Raw genomic sequence first — 25,117 nt, forward strand, 5'->3', positions numbered from 1 at the left:
CTGAATCCGCCATTGCACGGGAGATGCACATTCACGATATGCACTGCTCTCGTTACACAGTCAAATTATTTAGGGGTAAATTGTCGCACTGTGAATTACCCAGCCCCTCATTCGTGTGTCCGTATACAGAGAGTGCTGGGACACCAAGCTGTACCCACAGCTTGTTACTGAATCGGTGAGAGCTGCGTTTTGACTCGACGTGCTTTGTGCATTTATTTATAACTTCCCCCATTTATTTAAAGCTTGTGCCTTTTTTGCTGCAATAAGCACTCCTTTGGTTCACAACTGCATTGTTACTGCTACCATCGATCCCTGCAGCAGGGAGCTGACCATAGGCCTTGCACTGGGCCTGCCAATGGCTGTGCTGGATTTGGAGGAGGGAGAGGAGTTGCAGAGGGAGGAGAGATGGATGTGCTTGCCCCTCAGGCGTCTGGTATCCACCTACAGGTGACCCTGCAGTACCATAACCCAACCCAAGGACAGGTACTAGGGGTTGTTGCAAGCGATCTGCCTTTTGCAGTCTATGATTTGGCAGGAAGCCAGTAATCAATCGGACAGCCTGTCCTGTTGTGCCTCCAGGTACCAGCGAGTTGAACTTTGATGCTGCTGGATCATTTCAAGGCACTGCTGGGGAGATTTGTCAGATCAGGGAGCTGTCTGCACACCAATCATCAATCCGGCCACTGGAGCCTTGGTTGCTGGGTTAACACTTATGTCACTTCCCACATAGAAAGGAAGGAATGGACAAGAGAGCTCAGCCATTCTACCAGACGACTGGGTTTCCAGGAGTGTCAGGCATCATTGGCACCCAAAAAACAAGCCCTTGGTGCTCACTAGTCACAATGGATTCCATTCCATCAATGTCCAAGTGGTCTGGGACCACCATAGAATAATGAAGATGACCACACAATACCTTGGAAGCGGCCATGATGCTTTCGCCTTAGACAGTGACGGCTGGGGAGGGGCAGGGCTACCCTTTGATTAACTGGCTATTAGTGCCAGTCAGGAACCCTCACACTGACGTAGAGTGAAATCAGTGAGGTTCCTGCCTCCTGAATTCTAGTGGAAGTAGAAGATACAATCTGGATGTAGGCAGTGCAAGTGGGTTAGGAATCTGAGAAACACCAGGAAGGTGCTTGCAGTGTCTGGACAGATCGGGTGGGCTCCTACTCCACAGCTCTGAGAAAGTGTGGAAGATCATCAGTGTCTGCTGTGAGCTGCTGTCGAAACTTAATATTACTTATTACTATACAAATGCATTAACACCCAAACAAGTAGTACAAAGAGAAACTTTATTGAACCCCAACTTGTATACAAGTGGAAGAGCACCTCAAGCAAAGGTTGATGGTGCAACTTCGCTGAGTTAAAGAAACAGCTCACGTTTATACAATTCGGTAAACAACGCCCACCTGTTACAGAATATGGGCGTACAAGTACATTCTTTATTGGCTCAGGTAGTTGCTCAATCAAAATAGGGAGCCCACCCTCGAGTTCCCACAGCCATCTTGATACCTTGTACGCAGGCCTGGGAAAGTGCTTTTCCCTACATTTCTGTCTTTCATTATCAGTAGGGCTGTAGCTAGTCTCAAGGCTATATGGTCATTTATTCCTGTAGTCAGCTACCTCCCTATCTAAAGGGAGGACAGCTATCAACGTGAGAAACTCCAAAGTAATTACACAATTCTGCTTCTATGTGTTCTCGTGAGAAACTTTATTATGTGAGTTAAGTGAATTAATAGAGAGTAAATATGGTCAAGTATCCCTTCATGCACTTCCACACTGCCTATGAAGCGGAGAGGGGAACCTACAGCCAGGAGCTGGAACCTGAGCCTGCTGCGGAAGAAGGAGGAATGGCCGAAGCTAATGCACAGCTAAGCAGATGGGTATCTCGGGGAGGCAGCTCCAGACCCTCTGTGCAGTGCACTGGCCCCATATACCAACAGGCTGGCCTGAATCATCCAGTCTTCATTATCATTCCTATATGGCCAACAAATTGTAACCAGATATTCCAAAGAAGGTTCAAGCAGTTTATTTTCTACTCCACATTGCTTGCCCTTAGTAATTATGTAAGATCTAAAACCACTTTCTAATCTCCTGCTCCTTCTCATTGGGGATCTGGTGAATGCCCTGTTAGTGTAGGGTCACGCGATGGCCCCTGCCCTACTGCCAGAGCTTTGCTGTATGTGTCGCTAGCTGCCGTACCTGCCTTTGCTGCAATCCTGAGGGGGGTCGGTGGGCAGGACGAATGGGTCTTCAAATCCTCATCTATCTCTGCTGTGCCACACCCCAGCTGCTAGCTAACCCCTGCAGATGACCAGGGTTAGGATGGAGACAGACCCTTGACAATTTCTAAAGAATGCCATCAAGATCCCCTCCAGCTGTCCCCCCAACCACTCTAACCCAGAAGTGCGTTTCCTATCAATTTCAGCCTAGAGTCCCAATAATGGGTGTCACAGGGTTGATGAGCAAAACTGCACCAGTGAGTGGACTTTGTGATCTCGGGCTCCCCTTTAAGGGCTCTAATTATAGACCACTTCCTGGTGTTTCTCAGATTCCTAACCCACTTGCACTGCCTACATGTTGGGGCAGCCCTGTTGCATGTGCTCTGCCATCCCATGCAGGGAGCTCGGAGAAGTGAGAAAGGACTGAATGAGGCTTAGCTGATCAATGAGCTGTCCAGGATCTTCCAATCCGGGGACTCGTCTTCCAATCCGGGAGAATCATCTACCAATCCGGGAGGTTCATTTTCCACCCCAGGAGACTAATCTTCCAATTTGATTGAGCAGTTCCAGCTGGTGCTCTCAAAAGGTGTATAAAGTAGGTTATCTGCTGAAGCACAGAGCGCATTATGAACAAAGTGGATTGTGAACCGAGTGGGAACTTGAGAATTTGGTGAGAGTGGGTATTAGGTGTAGAGGGGTAAGAACAGTGAACAAGAGAGCACCAAGAGACCCAGAAAAAAGGGCAGGTTACTCGGGGTAAGTAAACAGTAAGTAAATTAATAATAAGTGTCTAAAGGGAGTTTAGAAAAAAAGGTTTCTAAATATAATGGATGGGCAGCTGACCTGTGCCCTGTGGGAACTTCAGGACGCTTCATATGTCCTGGAGGGCCACATGTGCAGAAAATACCTCGAGTTGCTTGAGCTCATGCTGAGGGTTTCTGAACTTAGAATTATAGAATGGTTACAGCACAGAAGGAGGCCATCCGGCCCATGCTGGCTCCAAAGAGCAATCCAATTAGTCCCATTCCTCCACTCTTTCCCTGTAGCCCTGCACATTTTTTCCCTTCAAGTATTTATCCAATTCCTGTTTGAAAGCCAGGATTGAATCTGCTTCCACCGCCCTTTCAGGCAGCGCATTCCAGACCATGGCTACTCACTGTGTAAATTTCATCTGCCATGTGTCTGCCCATTCCACCAGCCTGTCTGTGACCTCTTGAAGTCTATCACTATCCTCCTCACTGTTTACTACACATCCAAGTTTTGTGTCATCTGCAAATTTTGAAATTGTGCCCTGTACACCCAAGGCTCACTTGTATTATCAGCTTGGTATCTGTCATACGCACCCTTTTTCTGCTTCATCTCACTTTCTCTCTCTTTTGTCATCCAGGGAGCTCTGGCTTTAGTTGCCCTACCTTTCCCCCTCGTGGGAATGTACCTAGACTGTACCTGAACCATCTCCTCTTTAAAGGCCGCCCATTGTTCGATTACAGTTTTGCCTGCCAATCTTTGATTCCAATTTACCCGGGCCAGATCCGTTCTCAACCCACTGAAATTGGCCCTCCTCCATTTAACTATTTTTACTTTAAATTGCTCCTTGTCCTTTTCCATAACTAATCCAAACCTTATGATACTATGATCACTGTTCCCTAAATGTTCCCCCACTGACACTTGCTCCAGTTGACCCACCTCATTCCCCAGAACCAGGTCCAGCAATGCCTCCTTATTGGGCTGGAAACATACTGGTCAAGAAGGTTCTCCTGAACACACTTCAGAAATTCCTCCCTCTCTTTGCCCTTTACACTATTACTATCCCAGTCTATATTCGGATAGTTGAAGTCCCCCATTATCACTACTCTATGATTCTTGCACCTCTCTTCTTTCCCTGCAAATTTTCTTCTCTATATCCTTCCCACTAGTTGGTGATCTATAGAATACACCCAGTAGTGTAATGGCACCTCTATTGTTTCTTAACTCCAACCAAATAGATTCTGTCCTTGACCCCTCCAGGACATCCTCTCTCTCCAGCGCTGCAATATTCTCCTTAATACTACCTTGGCCCCGATATTAGTGGGGAGGCGGGATGGCAGCGGCGGGGGGACGCGATTGGGTGCGTGGGTAACCGGCCCAATAAAATTTGTCCGTTCCCCACGCAATCGTGGGTAAATTGGAGCCACTTAACGTGGCTTCCGGGTTTGCCGTCCGAAAGCTGCGCAGCGGGCGGACTGCGTGCCCGCATCACAGGCTGTCAGCTGGAGGAGCTCTATTTAAAGGGGCAGTCCTCCAATGGCTGCTACTGGAGCAAACACCCACACACCACAATGGAGCAGCCCAGGGGAAAGGCTGCTCCCAGATTAAGTGCTGCCTCACTCCAGGTGCTACTGGATGGGGTGAGGAGGAGGAGGGATGTCTTTTATCTGGCGGACGGGAGGAAGTGGCCTCCCTCTGCCACCAAGAAGGCCTGGCTCGAGGTGGCAGAGGAGGTCAGCAGTAGCAGCAACGTCTCCCGCACCTGGATCCAGTGCAGGAATTGCTTCAATGACCTAACTAGGTCAGCCAAAGTGAGTACACTTACTCATTCTCCTACATTCCGTCTTCCACATCACCGCCCCCACCCCCCAACTCATTCTGCACTGCCAACACTACTCCATCACAGCACTCCTCACACCCACTCAAAGCTCATCCTCAACTTACCTGCACTTCCTCACCTCCCCATTACTCACCCCACCACTACCACTCAACCCAATCCTCATCCAATGTCATGGCTCTGTCTCATACTCACCCTCTAATGCATCTCTTTCATGGTCAGCCTCACCCAAACCAATGCATTCATCGGTTGACCACGTCACCATCACTCACTCATATGTCTCTACTTTCTCCCCTTATAGGAGAAGGGAGCCCAGACTGCACGGGAGAGGGCAAGGACCGGAGGGGGGCCGCAACAAATTGTCGTCCTCACAGAGACGGAGCAGGAGGCGCTGGAACTCAGCCGAACCTTCGAGTGCCTGTCCGTCGGGGACGGTGAGACTGGCACCCGACAAACGTCTGGTGACAGAACTTTAACATTCAGCACACACAATAGCAAATGATGTTAACATGCCCCGCCATCTTCAGCACCTCAACATCTGTCATCATGCTTAATATTGCCTTCTGTTCTCTTACAGGGCCTTCAGCGACCGCTGAGATGGTGGAGGGCAATTCCTCAGAGGACCTGCTGGCCTCTGAGGGGGCACCGCCACATCTGAGCGAGGCATCCACCAGTGCAGATACTCACACCTCGGTGGGTCCCCGTCCTCAGTTAGTTGGGGTCGCACATGGTGAGTTACCACACACGTGAGCACGAGCAGACACTGGTGGCAGGGGCAGATGTGGAGAGTCCGCGTCGGTGGGAACACTCTTCTCCAGGCTCTGCTCAGCTGGACACAGACGCTGAACCCTGGGGGCCATCCATTACAAGGAGAATGATTGAGGGGCAGCAGCACATTTACGAGGTGCCGGAACAGGTGCCACGCGCACTCTCCACAATCACGCAGAGGATGGAGGAATCCAACTCCTGCATGAGTGGAATGGTGGCACAGGTAAGGGAGGACATCTCTTGAGATACTGTCACAGGGACATGAGGGCATCTCTGAGATAGTGTCGGGGTTAAGTGCGGGAATGTCTGTGATGGAGGGAAGGCTAGCCTCCATGGAGCTTCAAGCACGGCTCACAAATGAGTCCATTGAGGCCCTGACAACGGCCCTTCGGACTCACAGTGAGCAACTTTCTGCCACCTTAAACAGGCAGGCAGATACTCTAGCACTTGCCTTACAAGGCTTCACACATGTCCTCCAAACTGTCATCCAGCAGAGTGGTAGGAGTGGTGTGGGCCTGGCCCAGGGGAGGGATGATGGCGAAAGGGGACATGGAAGTGGGGACACCACTCAAAGCGCTCCCACGTCTCACCCGTTGCCCCCCTCTCAAACAGTACCCACAATGCTGCCTCCTCTCCAGGTGGCCGAGTCTGCCCCTGCACAGGTGCAGGTGGAGCAGTCTTTGGAGGGGCCCTCACGGGCACCGAAACCCAGAGGGCATCGGCCCAAAGCATCTAATCGGTCAGGGCATGAATATGAGCAACCTGCCACTACCTCTGCTGCAGCCACGGGGGATGCACCACGTAGGAGTAGTCGGAAGCGAAAGACAAAGGTTTTGTAAGCATGAAGGGGATGGACAAGGGTGTTTGATGGTTGGTCATGTTTTTTATTTATATTTGCTTTTTGTTAAATGCACATTAAATATTATTATTGTCACCACTACTGCCACGTCTTGGCCATTCTTGACTGGCTTCTGTAATAAGGCCCTTTCATGAGGTTCACCATGAACGCCCACACTTGATGCCACCCATTGGGTCACTCTACAGTGGGTGTGTGTGTAGTTGCAGGACTGTTTTGTGCGGGGGGAGGGGGGCTGGTGTGGGCGCTGCTCTATCCAGGAGGTGAGGACTGGACTTTTCACACTGTCTGATGTTAGGAGAACCGTTCACATATCAGTGACTCCCTGGCCTCACGAGCAGCCAGGTGAACCGCTGTTCTGCCCATGGGTTGCTCCTCCTGTCCTCCGCCTCAATGTAGGTGGCAGATGTGGATGAAGCCTTCCCAGAGCACTAAAGGAAGTGGCCCTGGAAATAGTGGATGCATTGGTGATCATCTTCCAAAATTCTATAGACTCTGGAACAGTTCCTACAGATTGGAGGGTGGCAAATATATCCCCACTATTTTAAAAAAGGAGGGAGAGAAAAAACAGGGAATTACAGATCAGTTAGCCAAACATCAGTAATGGGGAAAATGCTAGAGTCTATTATAAAACATGTGATAACAGAACACTTGGAAGGTATTAACGGGATTGGACAAAGTCAGCATGGATTTATGAAAGGGAAATCATGCTTAACAAATCTATTGGAGTTTTTTGAGGATGTAACTGGTAGAATAGATAGAGGAGAACCAGTGGATGTGGTGTATTTGGATTATCAGAAGGCTTTTGATAAGGTCCCACACAAGAGGTTAGTGTGCAAAATTAAAGCACATGGGATTGGGGGGAATATACTGGCATGGATTGAGAATTGGTTGACAGACAGGAAACAGAGAGTAGGAATAAACGGGTCTTTTTCGGGGTGGCAGGCAGTGACTAGTGGGGTACCGCAGGGATCAGTGCTTGGGCCCCAGCTATTCACAATATATATCAATGATTTGGATGAGGGAACTAAATGTAACTTTTCCAAGTTTGCAGACGACACAAAGCTGGGCTGGAATGTGAGCTGTGAGGAGGATGCAAAGAGGCTCCAATGTGATTTAGACAAGTTGGGTGAGTGGGCAAGAACATGGCAGATGCAGTATAACGTGGATAAATGTGAGGTTATCCACTTTGGTTGTAAAAACAGAAAGGCAGATTATTATCTGAATGGTGATAGATTGGGAAAAGGGGAGGTGCAACGAGACCTGGGTGTCCTTATACACCAGTCACTGAAAGCGAGCATTCAGGAGCAGCAAGCAGTTAGGAAGGCGAATGGTATGTTGGCCTACATTGCAAGAGGATTTGAGTACAGGAGCAGGGATGTCTTACTGCAGTTATACAGGGCCTTGGTGAGATCACATCTGGAGTATTGTGTGCAGTTTTGGTCTCCTTATCTGAGGAAGGATGTCCTTGCCATGGAGGGAGTGCAACGAAGGTTTACCAGACTGATTCCTGGGATGGCAGGACTGACATATGAGGAGAGATTGGGTCGACTAGGTCTATATTCACCAGAGTTTAGAAGAATGAGAGGTGATCTCATCGAAACATATAAAATTCTAACAGGACTAGACAGACTAGATGCAGGGAGGATGTTCCCGATGGCTGGGGAGTCCAGAACCAGGGGTCACAGTCTCAGGATACGGGGTATGCCATTTAGAACTGAGATGAGGAGAAATTTCTTCATTCAGAGGGTGGTGAACCTGTGGAATTCTCTACCACAGAAGACAGTGGAGGCCAAGTCATTAGATGTATTCAAGAAGGAGATAGATATATTTCTTAATGTTAAAGGGATCAAGGGATATGGGAAAAAGCGGGAAAAGGGTACTGAGTTAGATGATCAGCCATGATCATTTTGAATGGCGGAGCAGGCCCGAAGGGCCGAATGGCCTACTGTTGCTCCTATTTTCTATGTTTCTCCTCAAGCGGCACCACTCTCCGTTGTGCCATGTTGCTCAGGGCACAACACACAACTATAATGCATCCCACTCTGTCTGGTGCGTATTGAAGCGCTCCCCCAGAACGATCAAGGCACCTGAAGCACATCTTGAGCAGCCCTATACCATGCTCAATTGTAGACCTGGTAGCGATGTGGCTGTCGCTGTTGCTCGGTGATGGGGTTCCTCAGAGGTGTCATGAGCCACGTGTGCAGGGGGTATCCCTTGTCCCCGAGGAGCCAGCCCTTGCGGGTGTTCGGTGCGTGGAAGAGGGGCGGGATGTTGGATTCCCGGAGGATGAAGGAATCGTGGCAGCTGCCAGGGAATCTGGCGCACACGTGAGGGAATCTCTTGCGGTGGCCACAGATGAGCTGAGTGTTGATGGACTGATAGCCCCTCCTGTTGATGAACAGCCCTGGCTCGTGTGGAGGTGCTCGTATTGCTATATGGGTGCAATCGATTACACCCTGCACCCGTGGGAAGCCAGCCACAGCGTGGAATCCCACTGCCCTCTCCGTCTGGCTGTGGTCATCCATGGGGAAGTTGACGTAGTGCGAGGCCCTGTGAAACAAGCCGTCGGTGACCTGCCTTATGCACTTGTGTGCAGATGACTGAGAGACCCCAGCGATGTCCCCGGTGGCACCCTGGAATGATCTGGAGGCGAAGAAGTTGAGGGCAGTGGTGATTTTGTCAGTGACAGGTAAGGAGATGCTGCTCGGCCCAGCCGGGAGCAGCTCAGCATGAAGGAGGCTGCAGATGTCTGCGACTACCTGGTGACTCACACTGAGCCTCTGTATGCACTGCTCCTCAGAGAGGCCCAGGAAGCTGAGCCTCGGTCTGTAGACCCTGTGGCGAGGGTAGTGCCTCCTGCAACGTCGCTCTCTCTGTTGCCCTCCGAGCTCTTGTGCAGGTGCCTGTGGCGCAGCACTGTGTTGTGGAGCTCCACGTGGCAGAGGTGGACGCCTTGCCTGGCGAGGCTGGTGATGTTGCTCGTCCTCGGATGTAGTGGGGAATGCAGTCATGGCGGCCCCCACCCTGACGGTGTGAGTTTGAGGGGGTCCGCAAAGTAGGTAAATGTGTTTGCACAGCAGAGTTTTGGGTGTAAAGTAAGAATTTTGAGTGGAAGCACAAAGGTGTTGCAGCCAAAACTTTGTCTGAAGTGACAGAGTGCCCTGCTGCAATAAATGAGGTTTTCCCCCACCTGTCAAATAATCCTTTGCATCTCCCACTGGCTGCTGGCTGAAACACGTCTGCTCCAACAGGGAGTGTTTCCCCCAGCACGGGAAACACGCTGAGGATCCTTCAAAATCGCACCCCTGCCAAAATGTCTACTCAATCAGGTATCTCAAGTACTTTAACTATGTGTAAAAGTATGGAAATCATCATCCCACCGGCTTTAATTGCCCGTGGGACTCCCATATTCAGGAGGCGCGCACACCCGAACCCGTCACTGGGGAACCCGGACGTCAGCGGGTTGGAGCCGGGCTCCGAACCTGTTCCGGATTTCAGTGATTCTCGGAGCCTCCCGCCCCCAACGCACCCGCTCTGCCATCTGAAAATCAGCCCCCTTGTATCCAGGAATATTCAGTACCCAATCCTGCCCTTTTTTGAGCCAGGTCTCTGTTATCGCCACTACATCGTATTCCCATGTGGTTATTTGCGCCTGGAGATCACCAACCTTATTTACCACACTTCATGCATTTACACACAAGCACTGTAAACCAGTCTTAGACTTTCTCGTATTTTCTCAGTCTGATCCCACCTAATACTGTATTATTTCTTGCTCTAATGCTATTTGTCGCTCCCAATCCTTTGTGCCCCTTGTTTCTCCTTTGTAATGCTACATTCCCCTGCTAAATTAGTTTAAACTCTTTCCCCACAGCATTAATGAACCTCCCTGCGAGGACATTGGTCCCAGCTCTGTTGAGGTGCAACCTGTCCGTCTTGAGCAGGTCCCTCCTGCCCCAGAACTGGTCCCAATGCCCCAGGAATCTGAAGCCCTCCCTCTTGCACCATGTCTCTAGCCATGCATTAACCTTCCTTATCTTCCTATTTCTATACTCACTACTGCATGGCACTGGGAGTAAACCAGAGATACTACCTTTGAGGTCCTGCTTTTTAACTTCCTCCCTAGCTCCAATGTTCCCCTTCCCCCCGCCGAATGTTCTGCACCTTCTCCATGATGTCCTTTACCCTGGCACCAGGGAGGCAATACACCATGTGGGACTCACGGCGATGGCTACAGGAATGGTAGCATAGTGGTTATGTTACTGGACTAGTAATCCAGAGACCTGGACGAGTAATCCATGAGACCTGGACTAATAATCTGGAGTCATGAGTTCAAATCCCGCTACGGCAGCTGGCGAATTTAAATTCAATTAATTAAATAAAACCTGGAATTAAAATACTAGTATTAGTAATGGTAGCCATGAAACTACCGGATTGTCGTAAAAACCCATCTGGTCCAATAATGTCCTTTAGGGAAGGAAACGTGTTGTCCTATATGTGATTCCAGACCCACAGCAATGTGGTTGATTCTGAAATGGCCTCGCAAGCCACTCAGTTGTAAAATCTTGCTACGAAAAGTCATAATAAGAATAAAACCGGACACGACAAAGGCAAACCAAGCCCAGTCGACCCTGAAAAGTCCTCCTCACGAACATCTGGGGACTTGTGTCAAAATTGGGAGAGCTGTCCCACAGTCGAGTCAAGCAACAGCCTGACAGAATCATACCTTTCAGCCAACATCCCAGACTCCTCCATTACCATCCCTGGGTATGTCCTGTCCCACCAGAGGTGGCGGTACAGTGATATACAGTCAGGAGGGAAACTATTTCCGCTGGTTGGGGATTCCAGGAGTAGGGGGCACAGTCTAAAAATTAGAACCAGACCTTTCAGGAGTGAGATTAGAAAACATTTCTTTCACACAAAGGGTTGTAGAAGTTTGGAACTCTCTTCCACAAACGGCAGTTGATACTAGCTCAATTGCTAAATTTAAATGTGAGGTCGATAGCTTTTTGGCAACCAAAGGTATTAAGGGATATGGGCCAAAGGCAGGTATATGGAGCTAGATCACAGATCAGCCATGATCTTATCAAATGGCGGAGCAGGCACGAGGGGCTGAATGGCCTACTCCTGTTCCTATGTTCCTATGGGAGTGGCCCTGGGAGTCCTCAACATTGACTCTGGACCCCATGAAATCTCATGGCATCAGGTCAAACATGGGCAAGGAAACCTCCTGCTGATTACCACCTACCGTCCTCCCTCAGCTGGTGAATCAGTCCTCCTCCATGTTGAGCACCACTTGGAGGAAGCACTGAGGGTAGCAAGGGCACAGAATGTACTCTGGGTGGGGGACATCAATGTCCATCACCAAGAGTGGCTCGGTAGCACCACTACTGACCGAGCTGGCCGAGTCCTGAAGGACATAGCTGCCAGACTGGGCCTGCGACAGGTGGTGAGCGAACCAACACGAGGGTAAAACTTACTTGACCTCGTCCTCACCAATCTACCTGTCGCAAATGCATCTGTCCATGACAGTATTGGTAGGAGTGACCACCGCACAGTCCTTGTGGAGACGAAGTCCCGTCTTCGCACTGAGGACACCATCCAACGTGTTGTGTGGCACTACCACCGTGCTAAATGGGATAGATTCAGAACGGATCTAGCAGCTCAAAACTGGGCATCCATGAGGCGCTGTGGGCCATCAGCAGCAGCAGAATTGTATTCCAGCACAATCTGTAACCTCATGGCCCGGCATATTCCTCACTCTACCATTACCAATAAGCCAGGGGATCAACCCTGGTTCAATGAGGAGTGTAGAAGAGCATGCCAGGAGCAGCACCAGGCGTACCTAAAAATGAGGTGCCAACCTGGTGAAGCTACAACTCAGGACTACATGCATGCTAAACAGCGGAAGCAACATGCTATGGACAGAGCGAAGCGATCCCACAATCAATGGATCAGATCAAAGCTCTGCAGTCCTGCCACATCCAGTCGTGAATGGTGGTGGACAATTAAACAACTAATGGGAGGAGGAGGCTCTGCAAACAACCCCATCCTCAATGATGGCGGAGTCCAGCACGTGAGTGCAAAAGACAAGGCTGAAGCGTTTGCAACCATCTTCAGCCAGAAGTGCCAAGTGAATGATCCATCTCGGCCTCCTCCCGATATCCCCACCATCACAGAAGCCAGTCTTCAGCCAATTCGATTCACTCCATGTGATATCAAGAAACGGCTGAGTGCACTGGATACAGCAAAGGCTATGGGCCCCGACAACATCCCAGCTGTAGTGCTGAAGACTTGTGCTCCAGAACTAGCTGCGCCCCTAGCCAAGCTGTTCCAGTACAGCTACAACACTGGCATCTACCCGACAATGTGGAAAATTGCCCAGGTATGTCCTGTCCACAAAAAGCAGGACAAATCCAATCCGGTCAATTACCGCCCCATCAGTCTACTCTCAATCATCAGCAAAGTGATGGAAGGTGTCGTCGACAGTGCTATCAAGCGGCACTTACTCACCAATAACCTGCTCACTGATGCTCAGTTTGGGTTCCGCCAGGACCACTCGGCTCCAGACCTCATTACAGCCTTGGTCCAAATATGGACAAGAGAGCTGAATTCCAGAGGTGAGGTGAGAGTGACTGCCCTTGACATCAAGGCAGCATTTGACTGAGTGTGGCACCAAGGAGCCCTCGTAAAATTGAAGTCAATGGGAATCGGGGAAAACTCTCCAGTGGCTGGAGTCATACCTAGCACAAAGGAAGATGGTAGTGGTTGTTGGAGGCCAATCATCTCAGCCCCAGGACATTGCTGCAGGAGTTCCTCAGGGCAGTGTCCTAGTCCCAACCATCTTCAGCTGCTCATCAGTGACCTTCCCTCCATCATAAAGTCAGAAATGGGGATGTTCGCTGATGATTGCACAGTGTTCAGTTCCATTCGCAACCCCTCAAATAATGAAGCAGTCCGAGCCCGCATGCAGCAAGACCTGGACAACATCCAGGCTTGGGCTCATAAGTGGCAAGTAACATTCGTGCCAGATAAGTGCCAGGCAATGACGATCTCCAACAAGAGAGAGTCTAACCACCTTCCCTTGACATTCAACGGCGTTACCATCGCCGAATCCCCCACCATTAACATCCTGGGGATCACCATTGACCAGAAACTTAACTGGACCAGCCACATAAATACTGTGGCTACGAGAGCAGGTCAGAGGCTGGGTATTCTGCGGCGAGTGACTCACCTCCTGACTCCTCAAAGCCTTTCCACCATCTACAAGGCACAAGTCAGGAGTGTGATGGAATACTCTCCACTTGCTTGGATGAGTGCAGCTCCAACAACACTCAAGAAACTCGACACCATCCAAGATAAAGCAGCCCGCTTGATTGGCACCCCATCCACCACCCTAAACATTCACTCTCTTCACCACCAGCGCACAGTGGCTGCAGTGTCTACCATCCACAGGATGCACTGCAGCAACTCGCCAAGGCTTCTTTGACAGCACCTCCCAAACCCGCGACCTCTACCACCTAGAAGGACAAGGGCAGCAGGCACATGGGGAACAATACCATCTGCACGTTCCCCTCCAAGTCACACACCATCCCGACTTGGAAATATATCGTCGTTCCTTCATCGTCGCTGGATCAAAATCCTGGAACTCCCTTCCTAACAGCACTGTGGGAGAACCGTCACCACACACGGACTGCAGCGGTTCAAGAAGGCGGCTCACCACCATCTTCTCAAGGGTCATTAGGGATGGGCAATAAATGCCGGCATCCCCAGCGATGCCCACATCCCATGAACGAATTTTAAAAAAAACCTGTCTGTCCCCCTGACCATCGAATCCTCTATGACTACTGCATTTCTACACTTCACTGTGCCCCCCTGTGCAGTCCTTTGCCCCATGATGCCATGCTCAGGACTGCACTCTCACTGGATGAATACCGGTTTGATCCCTGCACTGCCTGCCTCTTCCTACCCTTTCTGATGGCCCCACTTGCTATCCTGGACTCTCTGTGGCTGCGGGGTGAGCACCTCCTGGAACACACGATCCAGGAAACCTTCAGCCTCCCTTAGGCTCTGCAGTCACTCCAGCCGCCCCTCACGCGGTTGATGTGGTGTATATGGACTTTCAAAGGGCCTGTGATAAAGCTTGTCAGCAAATTTGGAGCCCATGGAACAAAAGGGGCAGTGGCAGCATGGTTACAAAATTGGCTAAGTGACAGGAAATAGAGAGTAGTGATGAACGGTTGCTTTTCAGACTGGAGGGAGGTGTACAGTGGTTAAGAGGAGATTTGATCAAAGTGTTCAAAATCATGAAGTGTTTAGATAGAGTAAATAAAGAGAAACTTTTCCCATTGGTGGAAGGGTCGAGAATCAGAGGACACATTTAAGGTGATTGGCAAAAGAACCAATGGCAACATGAGGAAAACCTTTTTTACGCAGCGAGTAGTTATGATCTGGAATGTGCTGCCTGAAAGGGTGGTGGAAGCAGATTCAATCATGGCTTTGAAACAGGAATTGGATAAAGACTTGAAGGGAAAAAATTTGCAGGGCTACGGGGAAAGAGCAGGGGAGTGGGACTAATTGGATTACTCTTACAAAGAGCCGGCACAGGCTCGAAGGGCCAAATGGCCTCCTTCCGTGCTGTATCCATTCTATAATTCTAAGCTCAGAAACTCTCAGCTTGAGCTCGAGCAACTGGAGGCATTTTCTGCACATGAAGTATCCTGAAGTTCCCACATGGTGCAGGAATTGCAGGCAATGGGTCTCAGCTGCCCGTCCATTATATTTAGAAAACTTTTTTTTCTAAACTCCCTTTAGCTACTCGATTATTATTAATTTACTTACTGTTTACTTACCCCGATTAACCAACCCTTTTATTCCGTGTCCCTAAGAGTTCTTCCTCTCTGTTCACTGTCCTTACCCCTCAACACCTAAAGTCCGGAGAATCATCTACCAATCTGGGAGGTTCATTATCCATCTGGAACATTCTGCTTCCAATCTATTGAAGGGATTCGCAAAATTTCACATGTTCCCCCCCCCACCGAAAATTTATTGGAGTTATTAAAAAAATAACCTTGGTGTGACTGTGTTCTAAACAAGCCAGGGCCTCTCAAAATGGCTGCAGTCAGACACATGGCCAAAGGCCTGCAGCATTTGAAACTGGACACCTTTCCACAAGGGCAGACAGGGATTTTTTTTTGAACAATGCAGGGAGACAAGCAGTTGCATTCACGCCCTGAGGCAAGCCATCAGAAGTAATCCCACCTAAGGTGAACCATCAAGGAACATTCAGGAACAATGGAAAGCAGTTATGGAACTCATAAGTACAGATACCGGCCATTATGTAAATAGACCAGAGATTGGGGTCCTTTGTCTTACGTTTTCGTGCTCAAATCGAACAATGGAGCAAGCTGATGAGGCACGGAAAAAACCTGATACCGGGAGGATATAACTGGGGCTTCTCTCTCTCTTCTCTTCGCCTCTTGGCCCGGTGTCCTGTCTGCCTGATAGCAACTAAGAAGGAAGGCCATCCAGTAAACCTTGCAACTACATGTCGACGGCAGCAGCAGGGCACAGGGGTCAGGCCTTTTCATCTGTTTTCACCGGTGAGCATTAATTTTCTGGCCGCCACAAGACAACCTAGCATAAGTGTAAGGGTGGGGGTTAAAGGGGTATTGCTAAAATTGTGATTTTAGAATTTTCCCTCGATGTGTCTGTTTCTTTCAACCCGATAAGTGTAAGACTGTATTGCATCCATAGCGATGTCTTTTATCTTCTGTATAATACTGTTTACTTTGTAGTTTTAGTTTTCTTATTAATAAACATTGGTTTTCCTTGTACCAATCCACTGGTCTGTTTGTCTGTCTTTGTTACCACTCGATAAGTCCTCAGCTCAGAATCAGGAAGGGGAAAGCGATTCGCAACCGCACTGCGGGCAGGGCAGCTCAGGAAAACATAACTGGCTGACCTATAATAAGCCCGAGAAACAGTAAAAAAAGAAACCCCTTACACTATGACATTCTTTTTCCAATCCGGAAGATTCCCAGACAATCCGGGATATTTATCTTCCAAACAGTGAGACTCATCTTCCAATCTGGGATATTAGAATCATAGAAAATTTACGGCACAGAAGGAGGCCATTCGGCCCATTATGTCCGTGCCGGCCGAAAAGGAGCCACCCAGCCTAATCCCACTTTCCAGCACTTGGTCCATAGCCCTGTAGGTTACAGCACTTCAGGTGCTCATCGAGGTACTTTTTAAAGGAGTTGAGTGTTTCTGCCTCTCCCACCCTCTCAGGCAGTGAGTTCCAGACCCCCACCACCCTCTGGGTGAAAAAATATTTCCTCAGCTCCCCTCTAATCCTTCTACCATTTACTTTAAATCTATGCCCCCTGGTTATTGACCTCTCTGCTAAGGGAAATAGGTCCTTCCTATCCACTCTATCTATTCCCGTCATAATTTTATACACTTCAATTAAATCTCCCCTCAGCCTCCTCTGTTCCAAAGAAAACAACCCCAGCCTATCCAATCTTTCCTCTTAGCTAAAATTCTCCAGTCCTGGCAACATCCCTGTAAATCTCCTCTGTACCCTCTCTAGTGCAATCACATCTTTCCTATAATGTGGTGACCAGAACTGTGCGCAGTACTCAAGCTGTGGCCTAACTAGTGTTTTATACAGTTCCAGCATAACCTCCCTGCTTTTATATTCTATGCCTTGGCTAATAAAGGAAAGTATCCCATTTGCCTTCTTAACCACCTTATCTATCTGTCCTGCTACCTTCAAGGATCTGTGGACATGCACTCCAAGGTCCCTCTCTTCCTCTACACCTCTCAGTATCCTCCCATTTATTGTGTGCTCCCTTGCCTTGTTTACTCTCCCCAAATGCATTACCTCACATTTCTCCGGATTGAACTCCATTTGTCACTTTTCTGCCCACCTGACCAGTCCATTGATATCTTCCTGCAGTCTACAGCTTTCCTCCTCACTATCAGCCACACGGCCAATTTTTATATCATATCCATTTTTTGTATCAAATTTCTTAATCATGCCCCCTACAGTGAAGTCCATATCATTAATATATATCACAAAAAGCAAGGGACCCAGTACTGAGCCCTGCGGAATCCCACTGGAAACAGCTTCCGGTCTCAAAAGCATCCGTCAACCATTACCCTTTGCTTCCTGCTACTGAGCCAATTTTGGATCCAATTTGCCACATTCCCTTGGATTCCATGGGCTTTTACTTTTTTGACCAGTCCCGGCCCTGTCAAGGTGCAACCCGTCCGGCCTGTACAGGTTTCACCTCCCCCAGAACCGGTCCCAATACCCCAGGAATCTAAAGCTCTCCCTCCTGCACCATCTCTCCAGCCACGCATTCATCTGCTCCATCCTCCGATTTCTATACTCACTAGCGCGTGGCACTGGGAGTAATCTGGAGATTGCTACCTTTGAGGTCCTGCTTATTAATCTCTCTCCTAACTCCTTAAAATTTTCCTGCAGGACCTCATCCCTCTTTCTACCTATGTTGTTGGTACTGATATGGACCACGACCTCTGGCTGATCATCCTCCCCCTACAATGTTCTGCAGCCGCTTAGTGACATCCTTGACCCTGGCACCAGGGAGGCAACATACCATCCTGGAATCACATCTGCGGCCACAGAAACACCTGTCTGCTCCCCTAACTATAGAATTCCCAATCATTATCGCTCTGCTGTCCTTTCTCCTCCTCCCCTGAACAGCTGAGTGACACATGGTGCTCTGGTCTTGGCTCTGGCTGCACTCCCCAGAGGAACCCTGTCTCCCACCACCGGTTAGAGAGTGAAATGCCCTCAGGGGACTCCTGTCTGGTCCTCCTTGTCTGTCTGGTGGTCACCCAGCCCCTCTCTGCCTTCACTCTGTGTGAGGCAAAGGAGGAGATTGCGGGGGCTCTAACACATATATTCAGAACCTCTCTGGCCACAGGGGATGTGCCAGAGGACTGGAGAACCGCTAATGTAGTACCATTATTCAAGAAGGGGAGTAGGGAAAAACCGGGGAACTACAGGCCAGTGAGCCTAACATCAGTGGTAGGAAAATTATTGGAAAAAATTCTGAAGGACAAAATTAGTCTCCACTTGGAGAAGCAAGGATTAATCAACATGGCTTTGTCAAGGGAAGATCATGTCTGACTAATTTGATTGAATTTTATGAGGGGGTGACGAGGCGTGTGGATGAGGGTAACGCAGTGGATGTGGTATACATGGATTTCAGTAAGGCCTTCGATAAAGTCCCCCACAGGAGACTGGTCAAGAAGGTACGAGCCCATGGAATCCAGGGTGCCTTGGCACTTTGGATACAAAACTGGCTTAGTGGCAGAAGGCAGAGGGTGATGGTCGAAGGTTGTTTTTGTGACTGGAAGCCTGTGGCCAGTGGGGTACCACAGGGATCTGTGCTGGGGCCCTTGCTGTTTGTGGTCTACATTAACGACTTGGATATGAATGTAAAAGGTATGATCAGTAAGTTCGCTGATGATACAAAAATTGGTAGGGTGGTAAATAGCGAGGAGGATAGCCTCAGTCTGCAGGACGATATAGATGGGTTGGTCAGATGGGCGGAACAGTGGCAAATGGAATTTAACCCGGAAAAGTGCGAGGTGATGCACTTTGGAGGGACTAACAAGGCAAGGGAATACACAATGAATGGGAGGACCCTAGGCAAGACAGAGGGTCAGAGGGATCTTGGTGTGCAAGTTCACAGATCCCTGAAGGCGGCGGAACAGGTAGATAAGGTGGTAAAGAAGGCATATGGGATACTTGCCTTTATTAGCCGAGGCATAGAATATAAGAGCAAGGAGGTTATGATGGAGCTGTATAAAACACTGGTTAGGCCACAGCTGGAGTACTGTGTGCAGTTCTGGTCGCCGCACTACAGGAAGGATGTGATCGCTTTGGAGAGGGTGCAGAGGAGATTCACCAGGATGTTACCAGGGCTGGAGCGCTTCAGCTATGAAGAGAGACTGGGAAGATTGGGTTTGTTTTCCTTGGAGCAGAGGAGGCTGAGGGGGGACATGATTGAGGTGTACAAAATTATGAGGGGCATAGATAGGATGGATACTCAGGAGCTTTTTCCCTTCGTTGAGGGTTCTATAACAAGGGGACATAGATTCAAGGTAAAAGGCGGGAGGTTTAGAGGGGATTTGAGAAAGAACTTTTTCACCCAGAGGGTGGTTGGAGTCTGGAACTCACTGCCTGAGAGGGTTGTGGAGGGAGGAACCCTCACAACATTCAAGAAGCATTTGGATGAGCACTTGAAATGCCATAGCATACAAGGCTACGGACCAAATGCTGGAATATGGGATTAGATTAGACTGGGCTTGATGGCCGGCGCAGACACGATGGGCCGAAGGGCCTCTATCCGTGCTGTATAACTCTATGACTCTATGACTCTGTTAAGCGGCGGGGTGACCACCTCCTGAAGCGTGCTATTAATGAAACTCTCAGCCACACTGATGCACTGCAGTGATGCCAGCTGCTGCTCAAGCTCTGAAATCCGGAGCTCGACCTCCTCCAGTTGATGGCATTTCCTGCACCTGTGGTTGTTGAGGACACGGGAAGTGCATGGAGTTTTCCACATAGCACCATCTTATTCATCTAATCCTGGTGATCCATCTTCCAATCGGGCGACTCAACTTCCAATCCAGGAGATTCTTCTTCCAATCAGGGAAACTCATCTCCCAATCTGGGAGATTCCCAGAAAATCTTTGAGACTATCTTCCAATCTTGGAGATCCATCTTCCAATCCAGGACATTCTTCTTCCAACCAGGAAAAGTCTCTCTTTATCTACCCTATCAATTTCTTGCAAAATCCTAAACACCTCAATCAAATCACCCTATAACCTTTTATATTCTGGGGAAATCAAGCCTCGTGTATATAATCTCTCCTCATAATCTAACCCTTGGAGTCCTGGTAACATTCTGGTGAATCTGCGCTGCATTCCTTCCAAGGCCAATATATCCTTTCTAATGGCGTGATGCCCAGAACTGTACACAGTACACCAGATGTGGTCTAACCAGGGCTTTGTATAACTGTAACAAAACTTCCTCCCCTTTATATTCTAGCCCTCTAATTATAAAGGCCATTAGCCTTTTTGATTATTTTTTGTACCTGACCACTACATTTTAGTGATCTGTGTCCATAAATCTCTTTGATCCTGCACTGTTCCTAACTTTTCACCATTTAAAAAATGGATGACCTCACACTTACCTGCATTGAAATCCATCTGCCACAGTTTTGCCCACTCACTTAATCTATCAATGTCTCTTTGTAATGTTATACTCCTGTCTACATTACTCACTATGCCACCAATCTTTGTGTCATCAGCAAACTTGGATATATGGCTCTCTTGTGTTATCTAACTCATTAATAAATATAGTGAATATTTGAGGCCCTGCACAGATCCCTATGGGACACCACTAGTCACTTCCTTCCAATTCGAGTACATTCCCATTATTCCTACTCTCTGTCTTCTACTGCCTAACCAATCTCCTAACCAGATCAATAATTTGCCTTCAATTCCCTGAGCTTCAATTTTAGCTAACAGTCTCTTATGTGGAACCTTATCGAATGCCTTCTGGAAGTCCATATAAACTACATCCATAGACAGTCCCCCGTTACTTTAGTTACTTCCTCAAAAAATTCAATCAGTTTCTTTAGACTTGACCTACCATTACAAATCCATGTTGGCTCTCTCTGATCAGCTCAAATTGCTCTCAGTGCTCCGTCACACTGTCCTTAATTATAGATTCCAATAACTTCCCCACAACAGACCTTAGATTAACAGGTCTATAATTTCCTGGTTTCTCTCTCGCACCTTTCTTAAATATGGAGTTACATTTGTAATTTTCCAATCTGAAAGGTCAGTTCCTGAATCGAGAGAGCTTTGGGAGATTTTGGCTAAAGCATCTGCAATTTCCTCACCTACTTCCTTTAAAATCCTGGGGAGGAAACCATCAGGTCCTGGGGATTGGTCAGTCTTTAGTGCCATTATTGTTTCTAATACTGTTTTCTTGTTTACATTAACTTTAGTGAGTCTTTGATTCATTATTAGTTTCCCTGGAATGTCAGGTATATTATCCTCTTCCCCTACTGTGAGGACTGACACAAAGTCATTATTCAACAAGTCTGCTATTTGTTTATTTTAATTTGCAATATTTCCAGCATCTGTTTTTAAAGGCCCATATCACCCTTTTCTTATAATGTAATCGTAAAAACTTTTTGTGTTAATCTTGACATCCCTCGGCAAGTTTCTTTTCGTATTCCCTTTTTGCCTTCCTTTGCTGTTCCTTATATCTCTCCCAGTCCTCTGCATCTACACTATTCTTTGCACTTTTGTATGCTCTTTCCTTTAGTATTGTGTTATCTCGCACTCTTTTGTCGACCATGGCTGTTTTATTTGGTAAGGAGAGCTCTTGCCCCTTAGGGATATATAATGATTCTGTATTAAGCTAAATTTGAACACCTCCCACTGTTCATCTGTAGTTTTACCCAATAACAGTTTTAATCAGTTTGCTGTTGTCAGTCTCTGTCTCATAAGAATGTAAGAAATAGGAGCAGGAATAGTCCATACAGGTCCTCGAGCCTGCTCCGCCATTCAATCAGATCATGGCTGATCTTCAACCTCAACTCCACTTTCCCGCCTGATCCCCATATCCCATGATTCCCCTAGAGTCCAGAAATCTATCCATCTCATCCTTGAATATACTCAATGACTCAGCATCCACAGCCCTCTGAGGTAGAGAATTCCAAAGATTCACAACCCTCTGAGTGAAGAAATTCCTCCTCATCTCGGTCCTGAGTGGCCGACCCCTTATCCTGAGACTATGACTTCTAGTTCTAGACTCTCAACATCTACCGTCAAGCCCTCTAAGAATTTTATACGTTTCAATGAGATCACCTCTCATTCTTCTAAACTCCAGAGAGTATAGGCCCATTCTACTCAATCTCTCCTCATAGGACAACCCTCTCATCCCAGGAATCAATCTAGTGAACCTTCACTGCGCCCCCTCTAAGGCAAGTATATCCTTCTCTTAGGCACGGGAGTCCTATATAATTGCAGCAAGATCTCCTTACTCTTATACTCCAACCCCCTTGCAATAGAGGCTAACATACCATTTGCCTTCCGAATTGCTTGCTGTACCTCATCCTGTTAAAGTTAGCTGTACCAAAATCTAGAATTTTAGTAACTTTTTGTCTTTTCAAACCTAACATTGAACTCAATCATATTATAGAATCATAGAAGTTACAACATGGAAACAGGCCCTTCGGCCCAACATGTCCATGTCGCCCAGTTTATACCACTAAGCTAGTCCCAATTGCCTGCACTTGGCCCATATCCCTCGATACCCATCTTCCCCATGTAACTGTCCAAATGCTTTTTAAAAGACAAAATTGTACCCGCCTCTACTACTGCCTCTGGCAGCTCGTTCCAGACACTCACCACCCTTTGAGTGAAAAAATTGCCCCTCTGGATCCTTTTGTATCTCTCCCCTGTTAGATTAACCAAGTCTGGCTCATTACTCATTACTAAATCTAGTATAGCCTGCCCTCTTGTTAGTTCTAGAACATATTGCTCCAGAAAACTATCTTGAATGCACTCAAGAAGTTCACTACCTTTCTGACTTGAGCTACTCTGCTCTTCCCAATCTAAATGAAAATTAAAATCTCCCATTAAAACAACTCTACCTTTGCTACAAGCCTCTCTAATCTCCGAATTAATACATTGTGCCACTTCATTGTGGCCTGTAGACAACTCCCATTACACTTTTATTTACATTCTTATTCCTCAATTCTAACCATAGAGTCTTCGCTGATTACTTTCCCTTACCTTTATCCTCTCTTGCTAATGTTGTAATAGCATCTTTAATGAGCTTCCAATCCGGGACCTTCTTGCAATCCGCGAGATTCATCTTCCAATCCAGGAGGATCAAATGACCTGTCAACAGCGCTGTCCAGGCAAAGAATGGTCATTGGGCCAAGATACTGGGGAAAGGGGGAACAGCTGACACTATTAGGCCAGCCTATTCAAGAAGGAGAAACACTTTCAAGGGACAGGGATAACAGTAAAAATTAATTTGTGTCTCTGGTGTTATTAGAGCAAAGAGAAACCCTGAGATTCAATACATTCAATAAATTATAGATGCACACATACACACGCACACAGATAGTCACACGGACACAGTCACACACATACACACGCACGCAGATAGTCACACGCACACAGATAGTCACACGGACACAGTCACACACATACACACACACACAGATAGTCACACGGACACAGTCACACACATACACACGCACACAGATAGTCACACGGACACAGTCACACACATACACACGCACACAGATAGTCACACGGACACAGTCACACACATACACACGCACGCAGATAGTCACACGCACACAGATAGTCACACGGACACAGTCACACACATACACACACACACAGATAGTCACACGGACACAGTCACACACATACACACGCACACAGATAGTCACACGGACACAGTCACACACATACACACGCACGCAGATAGTCACACGCACACAGATAGTCACACGGACACAGTCACACACATACACACACACACAGATAGTCACACGGACACAGTCACACACATACACACGCACACAGATAGTCACACGGACACAGTCACACACATACACACGCACACAGATAGTCACACGGACACAGTCACACACATACACAGATAGTCACACGGACACAGTCACACACACACGCACGCAGATAGTCACACGGACACAGTCACACACATACACACGCACGCAGATAGTCACATGGACACAGTCACACACACACGCACGCAGATAGTCACACGGACACAGTCACACATACACACGCACGCAGATAGTCACACGGACACAGTCACACACATACACACGCACACAGATAGTCACACGGACACAGTCACACACACACGCACACAGATAGTCACACGGACACAGTCACACACATACACACGCACACAGATAGTCACACGGACACAGTCTCACACACACACGCACGCAGATAGTCACACGGACACAGTCACACACATACACATGCACGCAGATAGTCACACGGACACAGTCACACACACACACAGATAGTCACACGGACACAGTCACACACACACGCACGCAGATAGTCACACGGACACAGTCACACACACACGCACACAGATAGTCACACGGACACAGTCACACACATACACACGCACACAGATAGTCACACGGACACAGTCACACACACACGCACGCAGATAGTCACACGGACACAGTCACACACATACACATGCACGCAGATAGTCACATGGACACAGTCACACACACACGCACACAGATAGTCACACGGACACAGTCACACACACACAGATAATCACACGGACACAGTCACACACATACACACGCACACAGATAGTCACACGGACACAGTCACACACATAGTCACATGGACACAGTCACACAGATACACACAGTCACACGGACACAGTCACACAGATACACACACAGATAGTCACACGGACACAGTCACACATATACACACACAGATAGTCACACAGACACAGTCACACAGATACACACGCACACAGATAGTCACAGACACAGTCACACAGATACACACGCACACAGATAGTCACACGTACACAGTCAC

At 48.2% G+C, this 25,117-nt stretch overlaps 1 long non-coding RNA gene across 1 annotated transcript; it reads right to left on the reverse strand.

Moving 5' to 3' along the window:
* Positions 1 to 1,275: 1,275 nt before the first annotated feature.
* On the reverse strand, positions 1,276 to 23,535 carry LOC137310391 (uncharacterized). The gene is made up of 2 exons (XR_010960064.1): positions 23,288 to 23,535; positions 1,276 to 2,826 (listed from the first exon to the last, which is right to left on the reverse strand). It is a non-coding gene; the product is annotated as an uncharacterized lncRNA (long non-coding RNA).
* Between the last annotated feature and the right edge of the window lie 1,582 nt (positions 23,536 to 25,117).

This window comes from Heptranchias perlo, unplaced genomic scaffold, assembly GCF_035084215.1.
Source record: "Heptranchias perlo isolate sHepPer1 unplaced genomic scaffold, sHepPer1.hap1 HAP1_SCAFFOLD_251, whole genome shotgun sequence".
NCBI lineage: Eukaryota > Metazoa > Chordata > Chondrichthyes > Hexanchiformes > Hexanchidae > Heptranchias > Heptranchias perlo.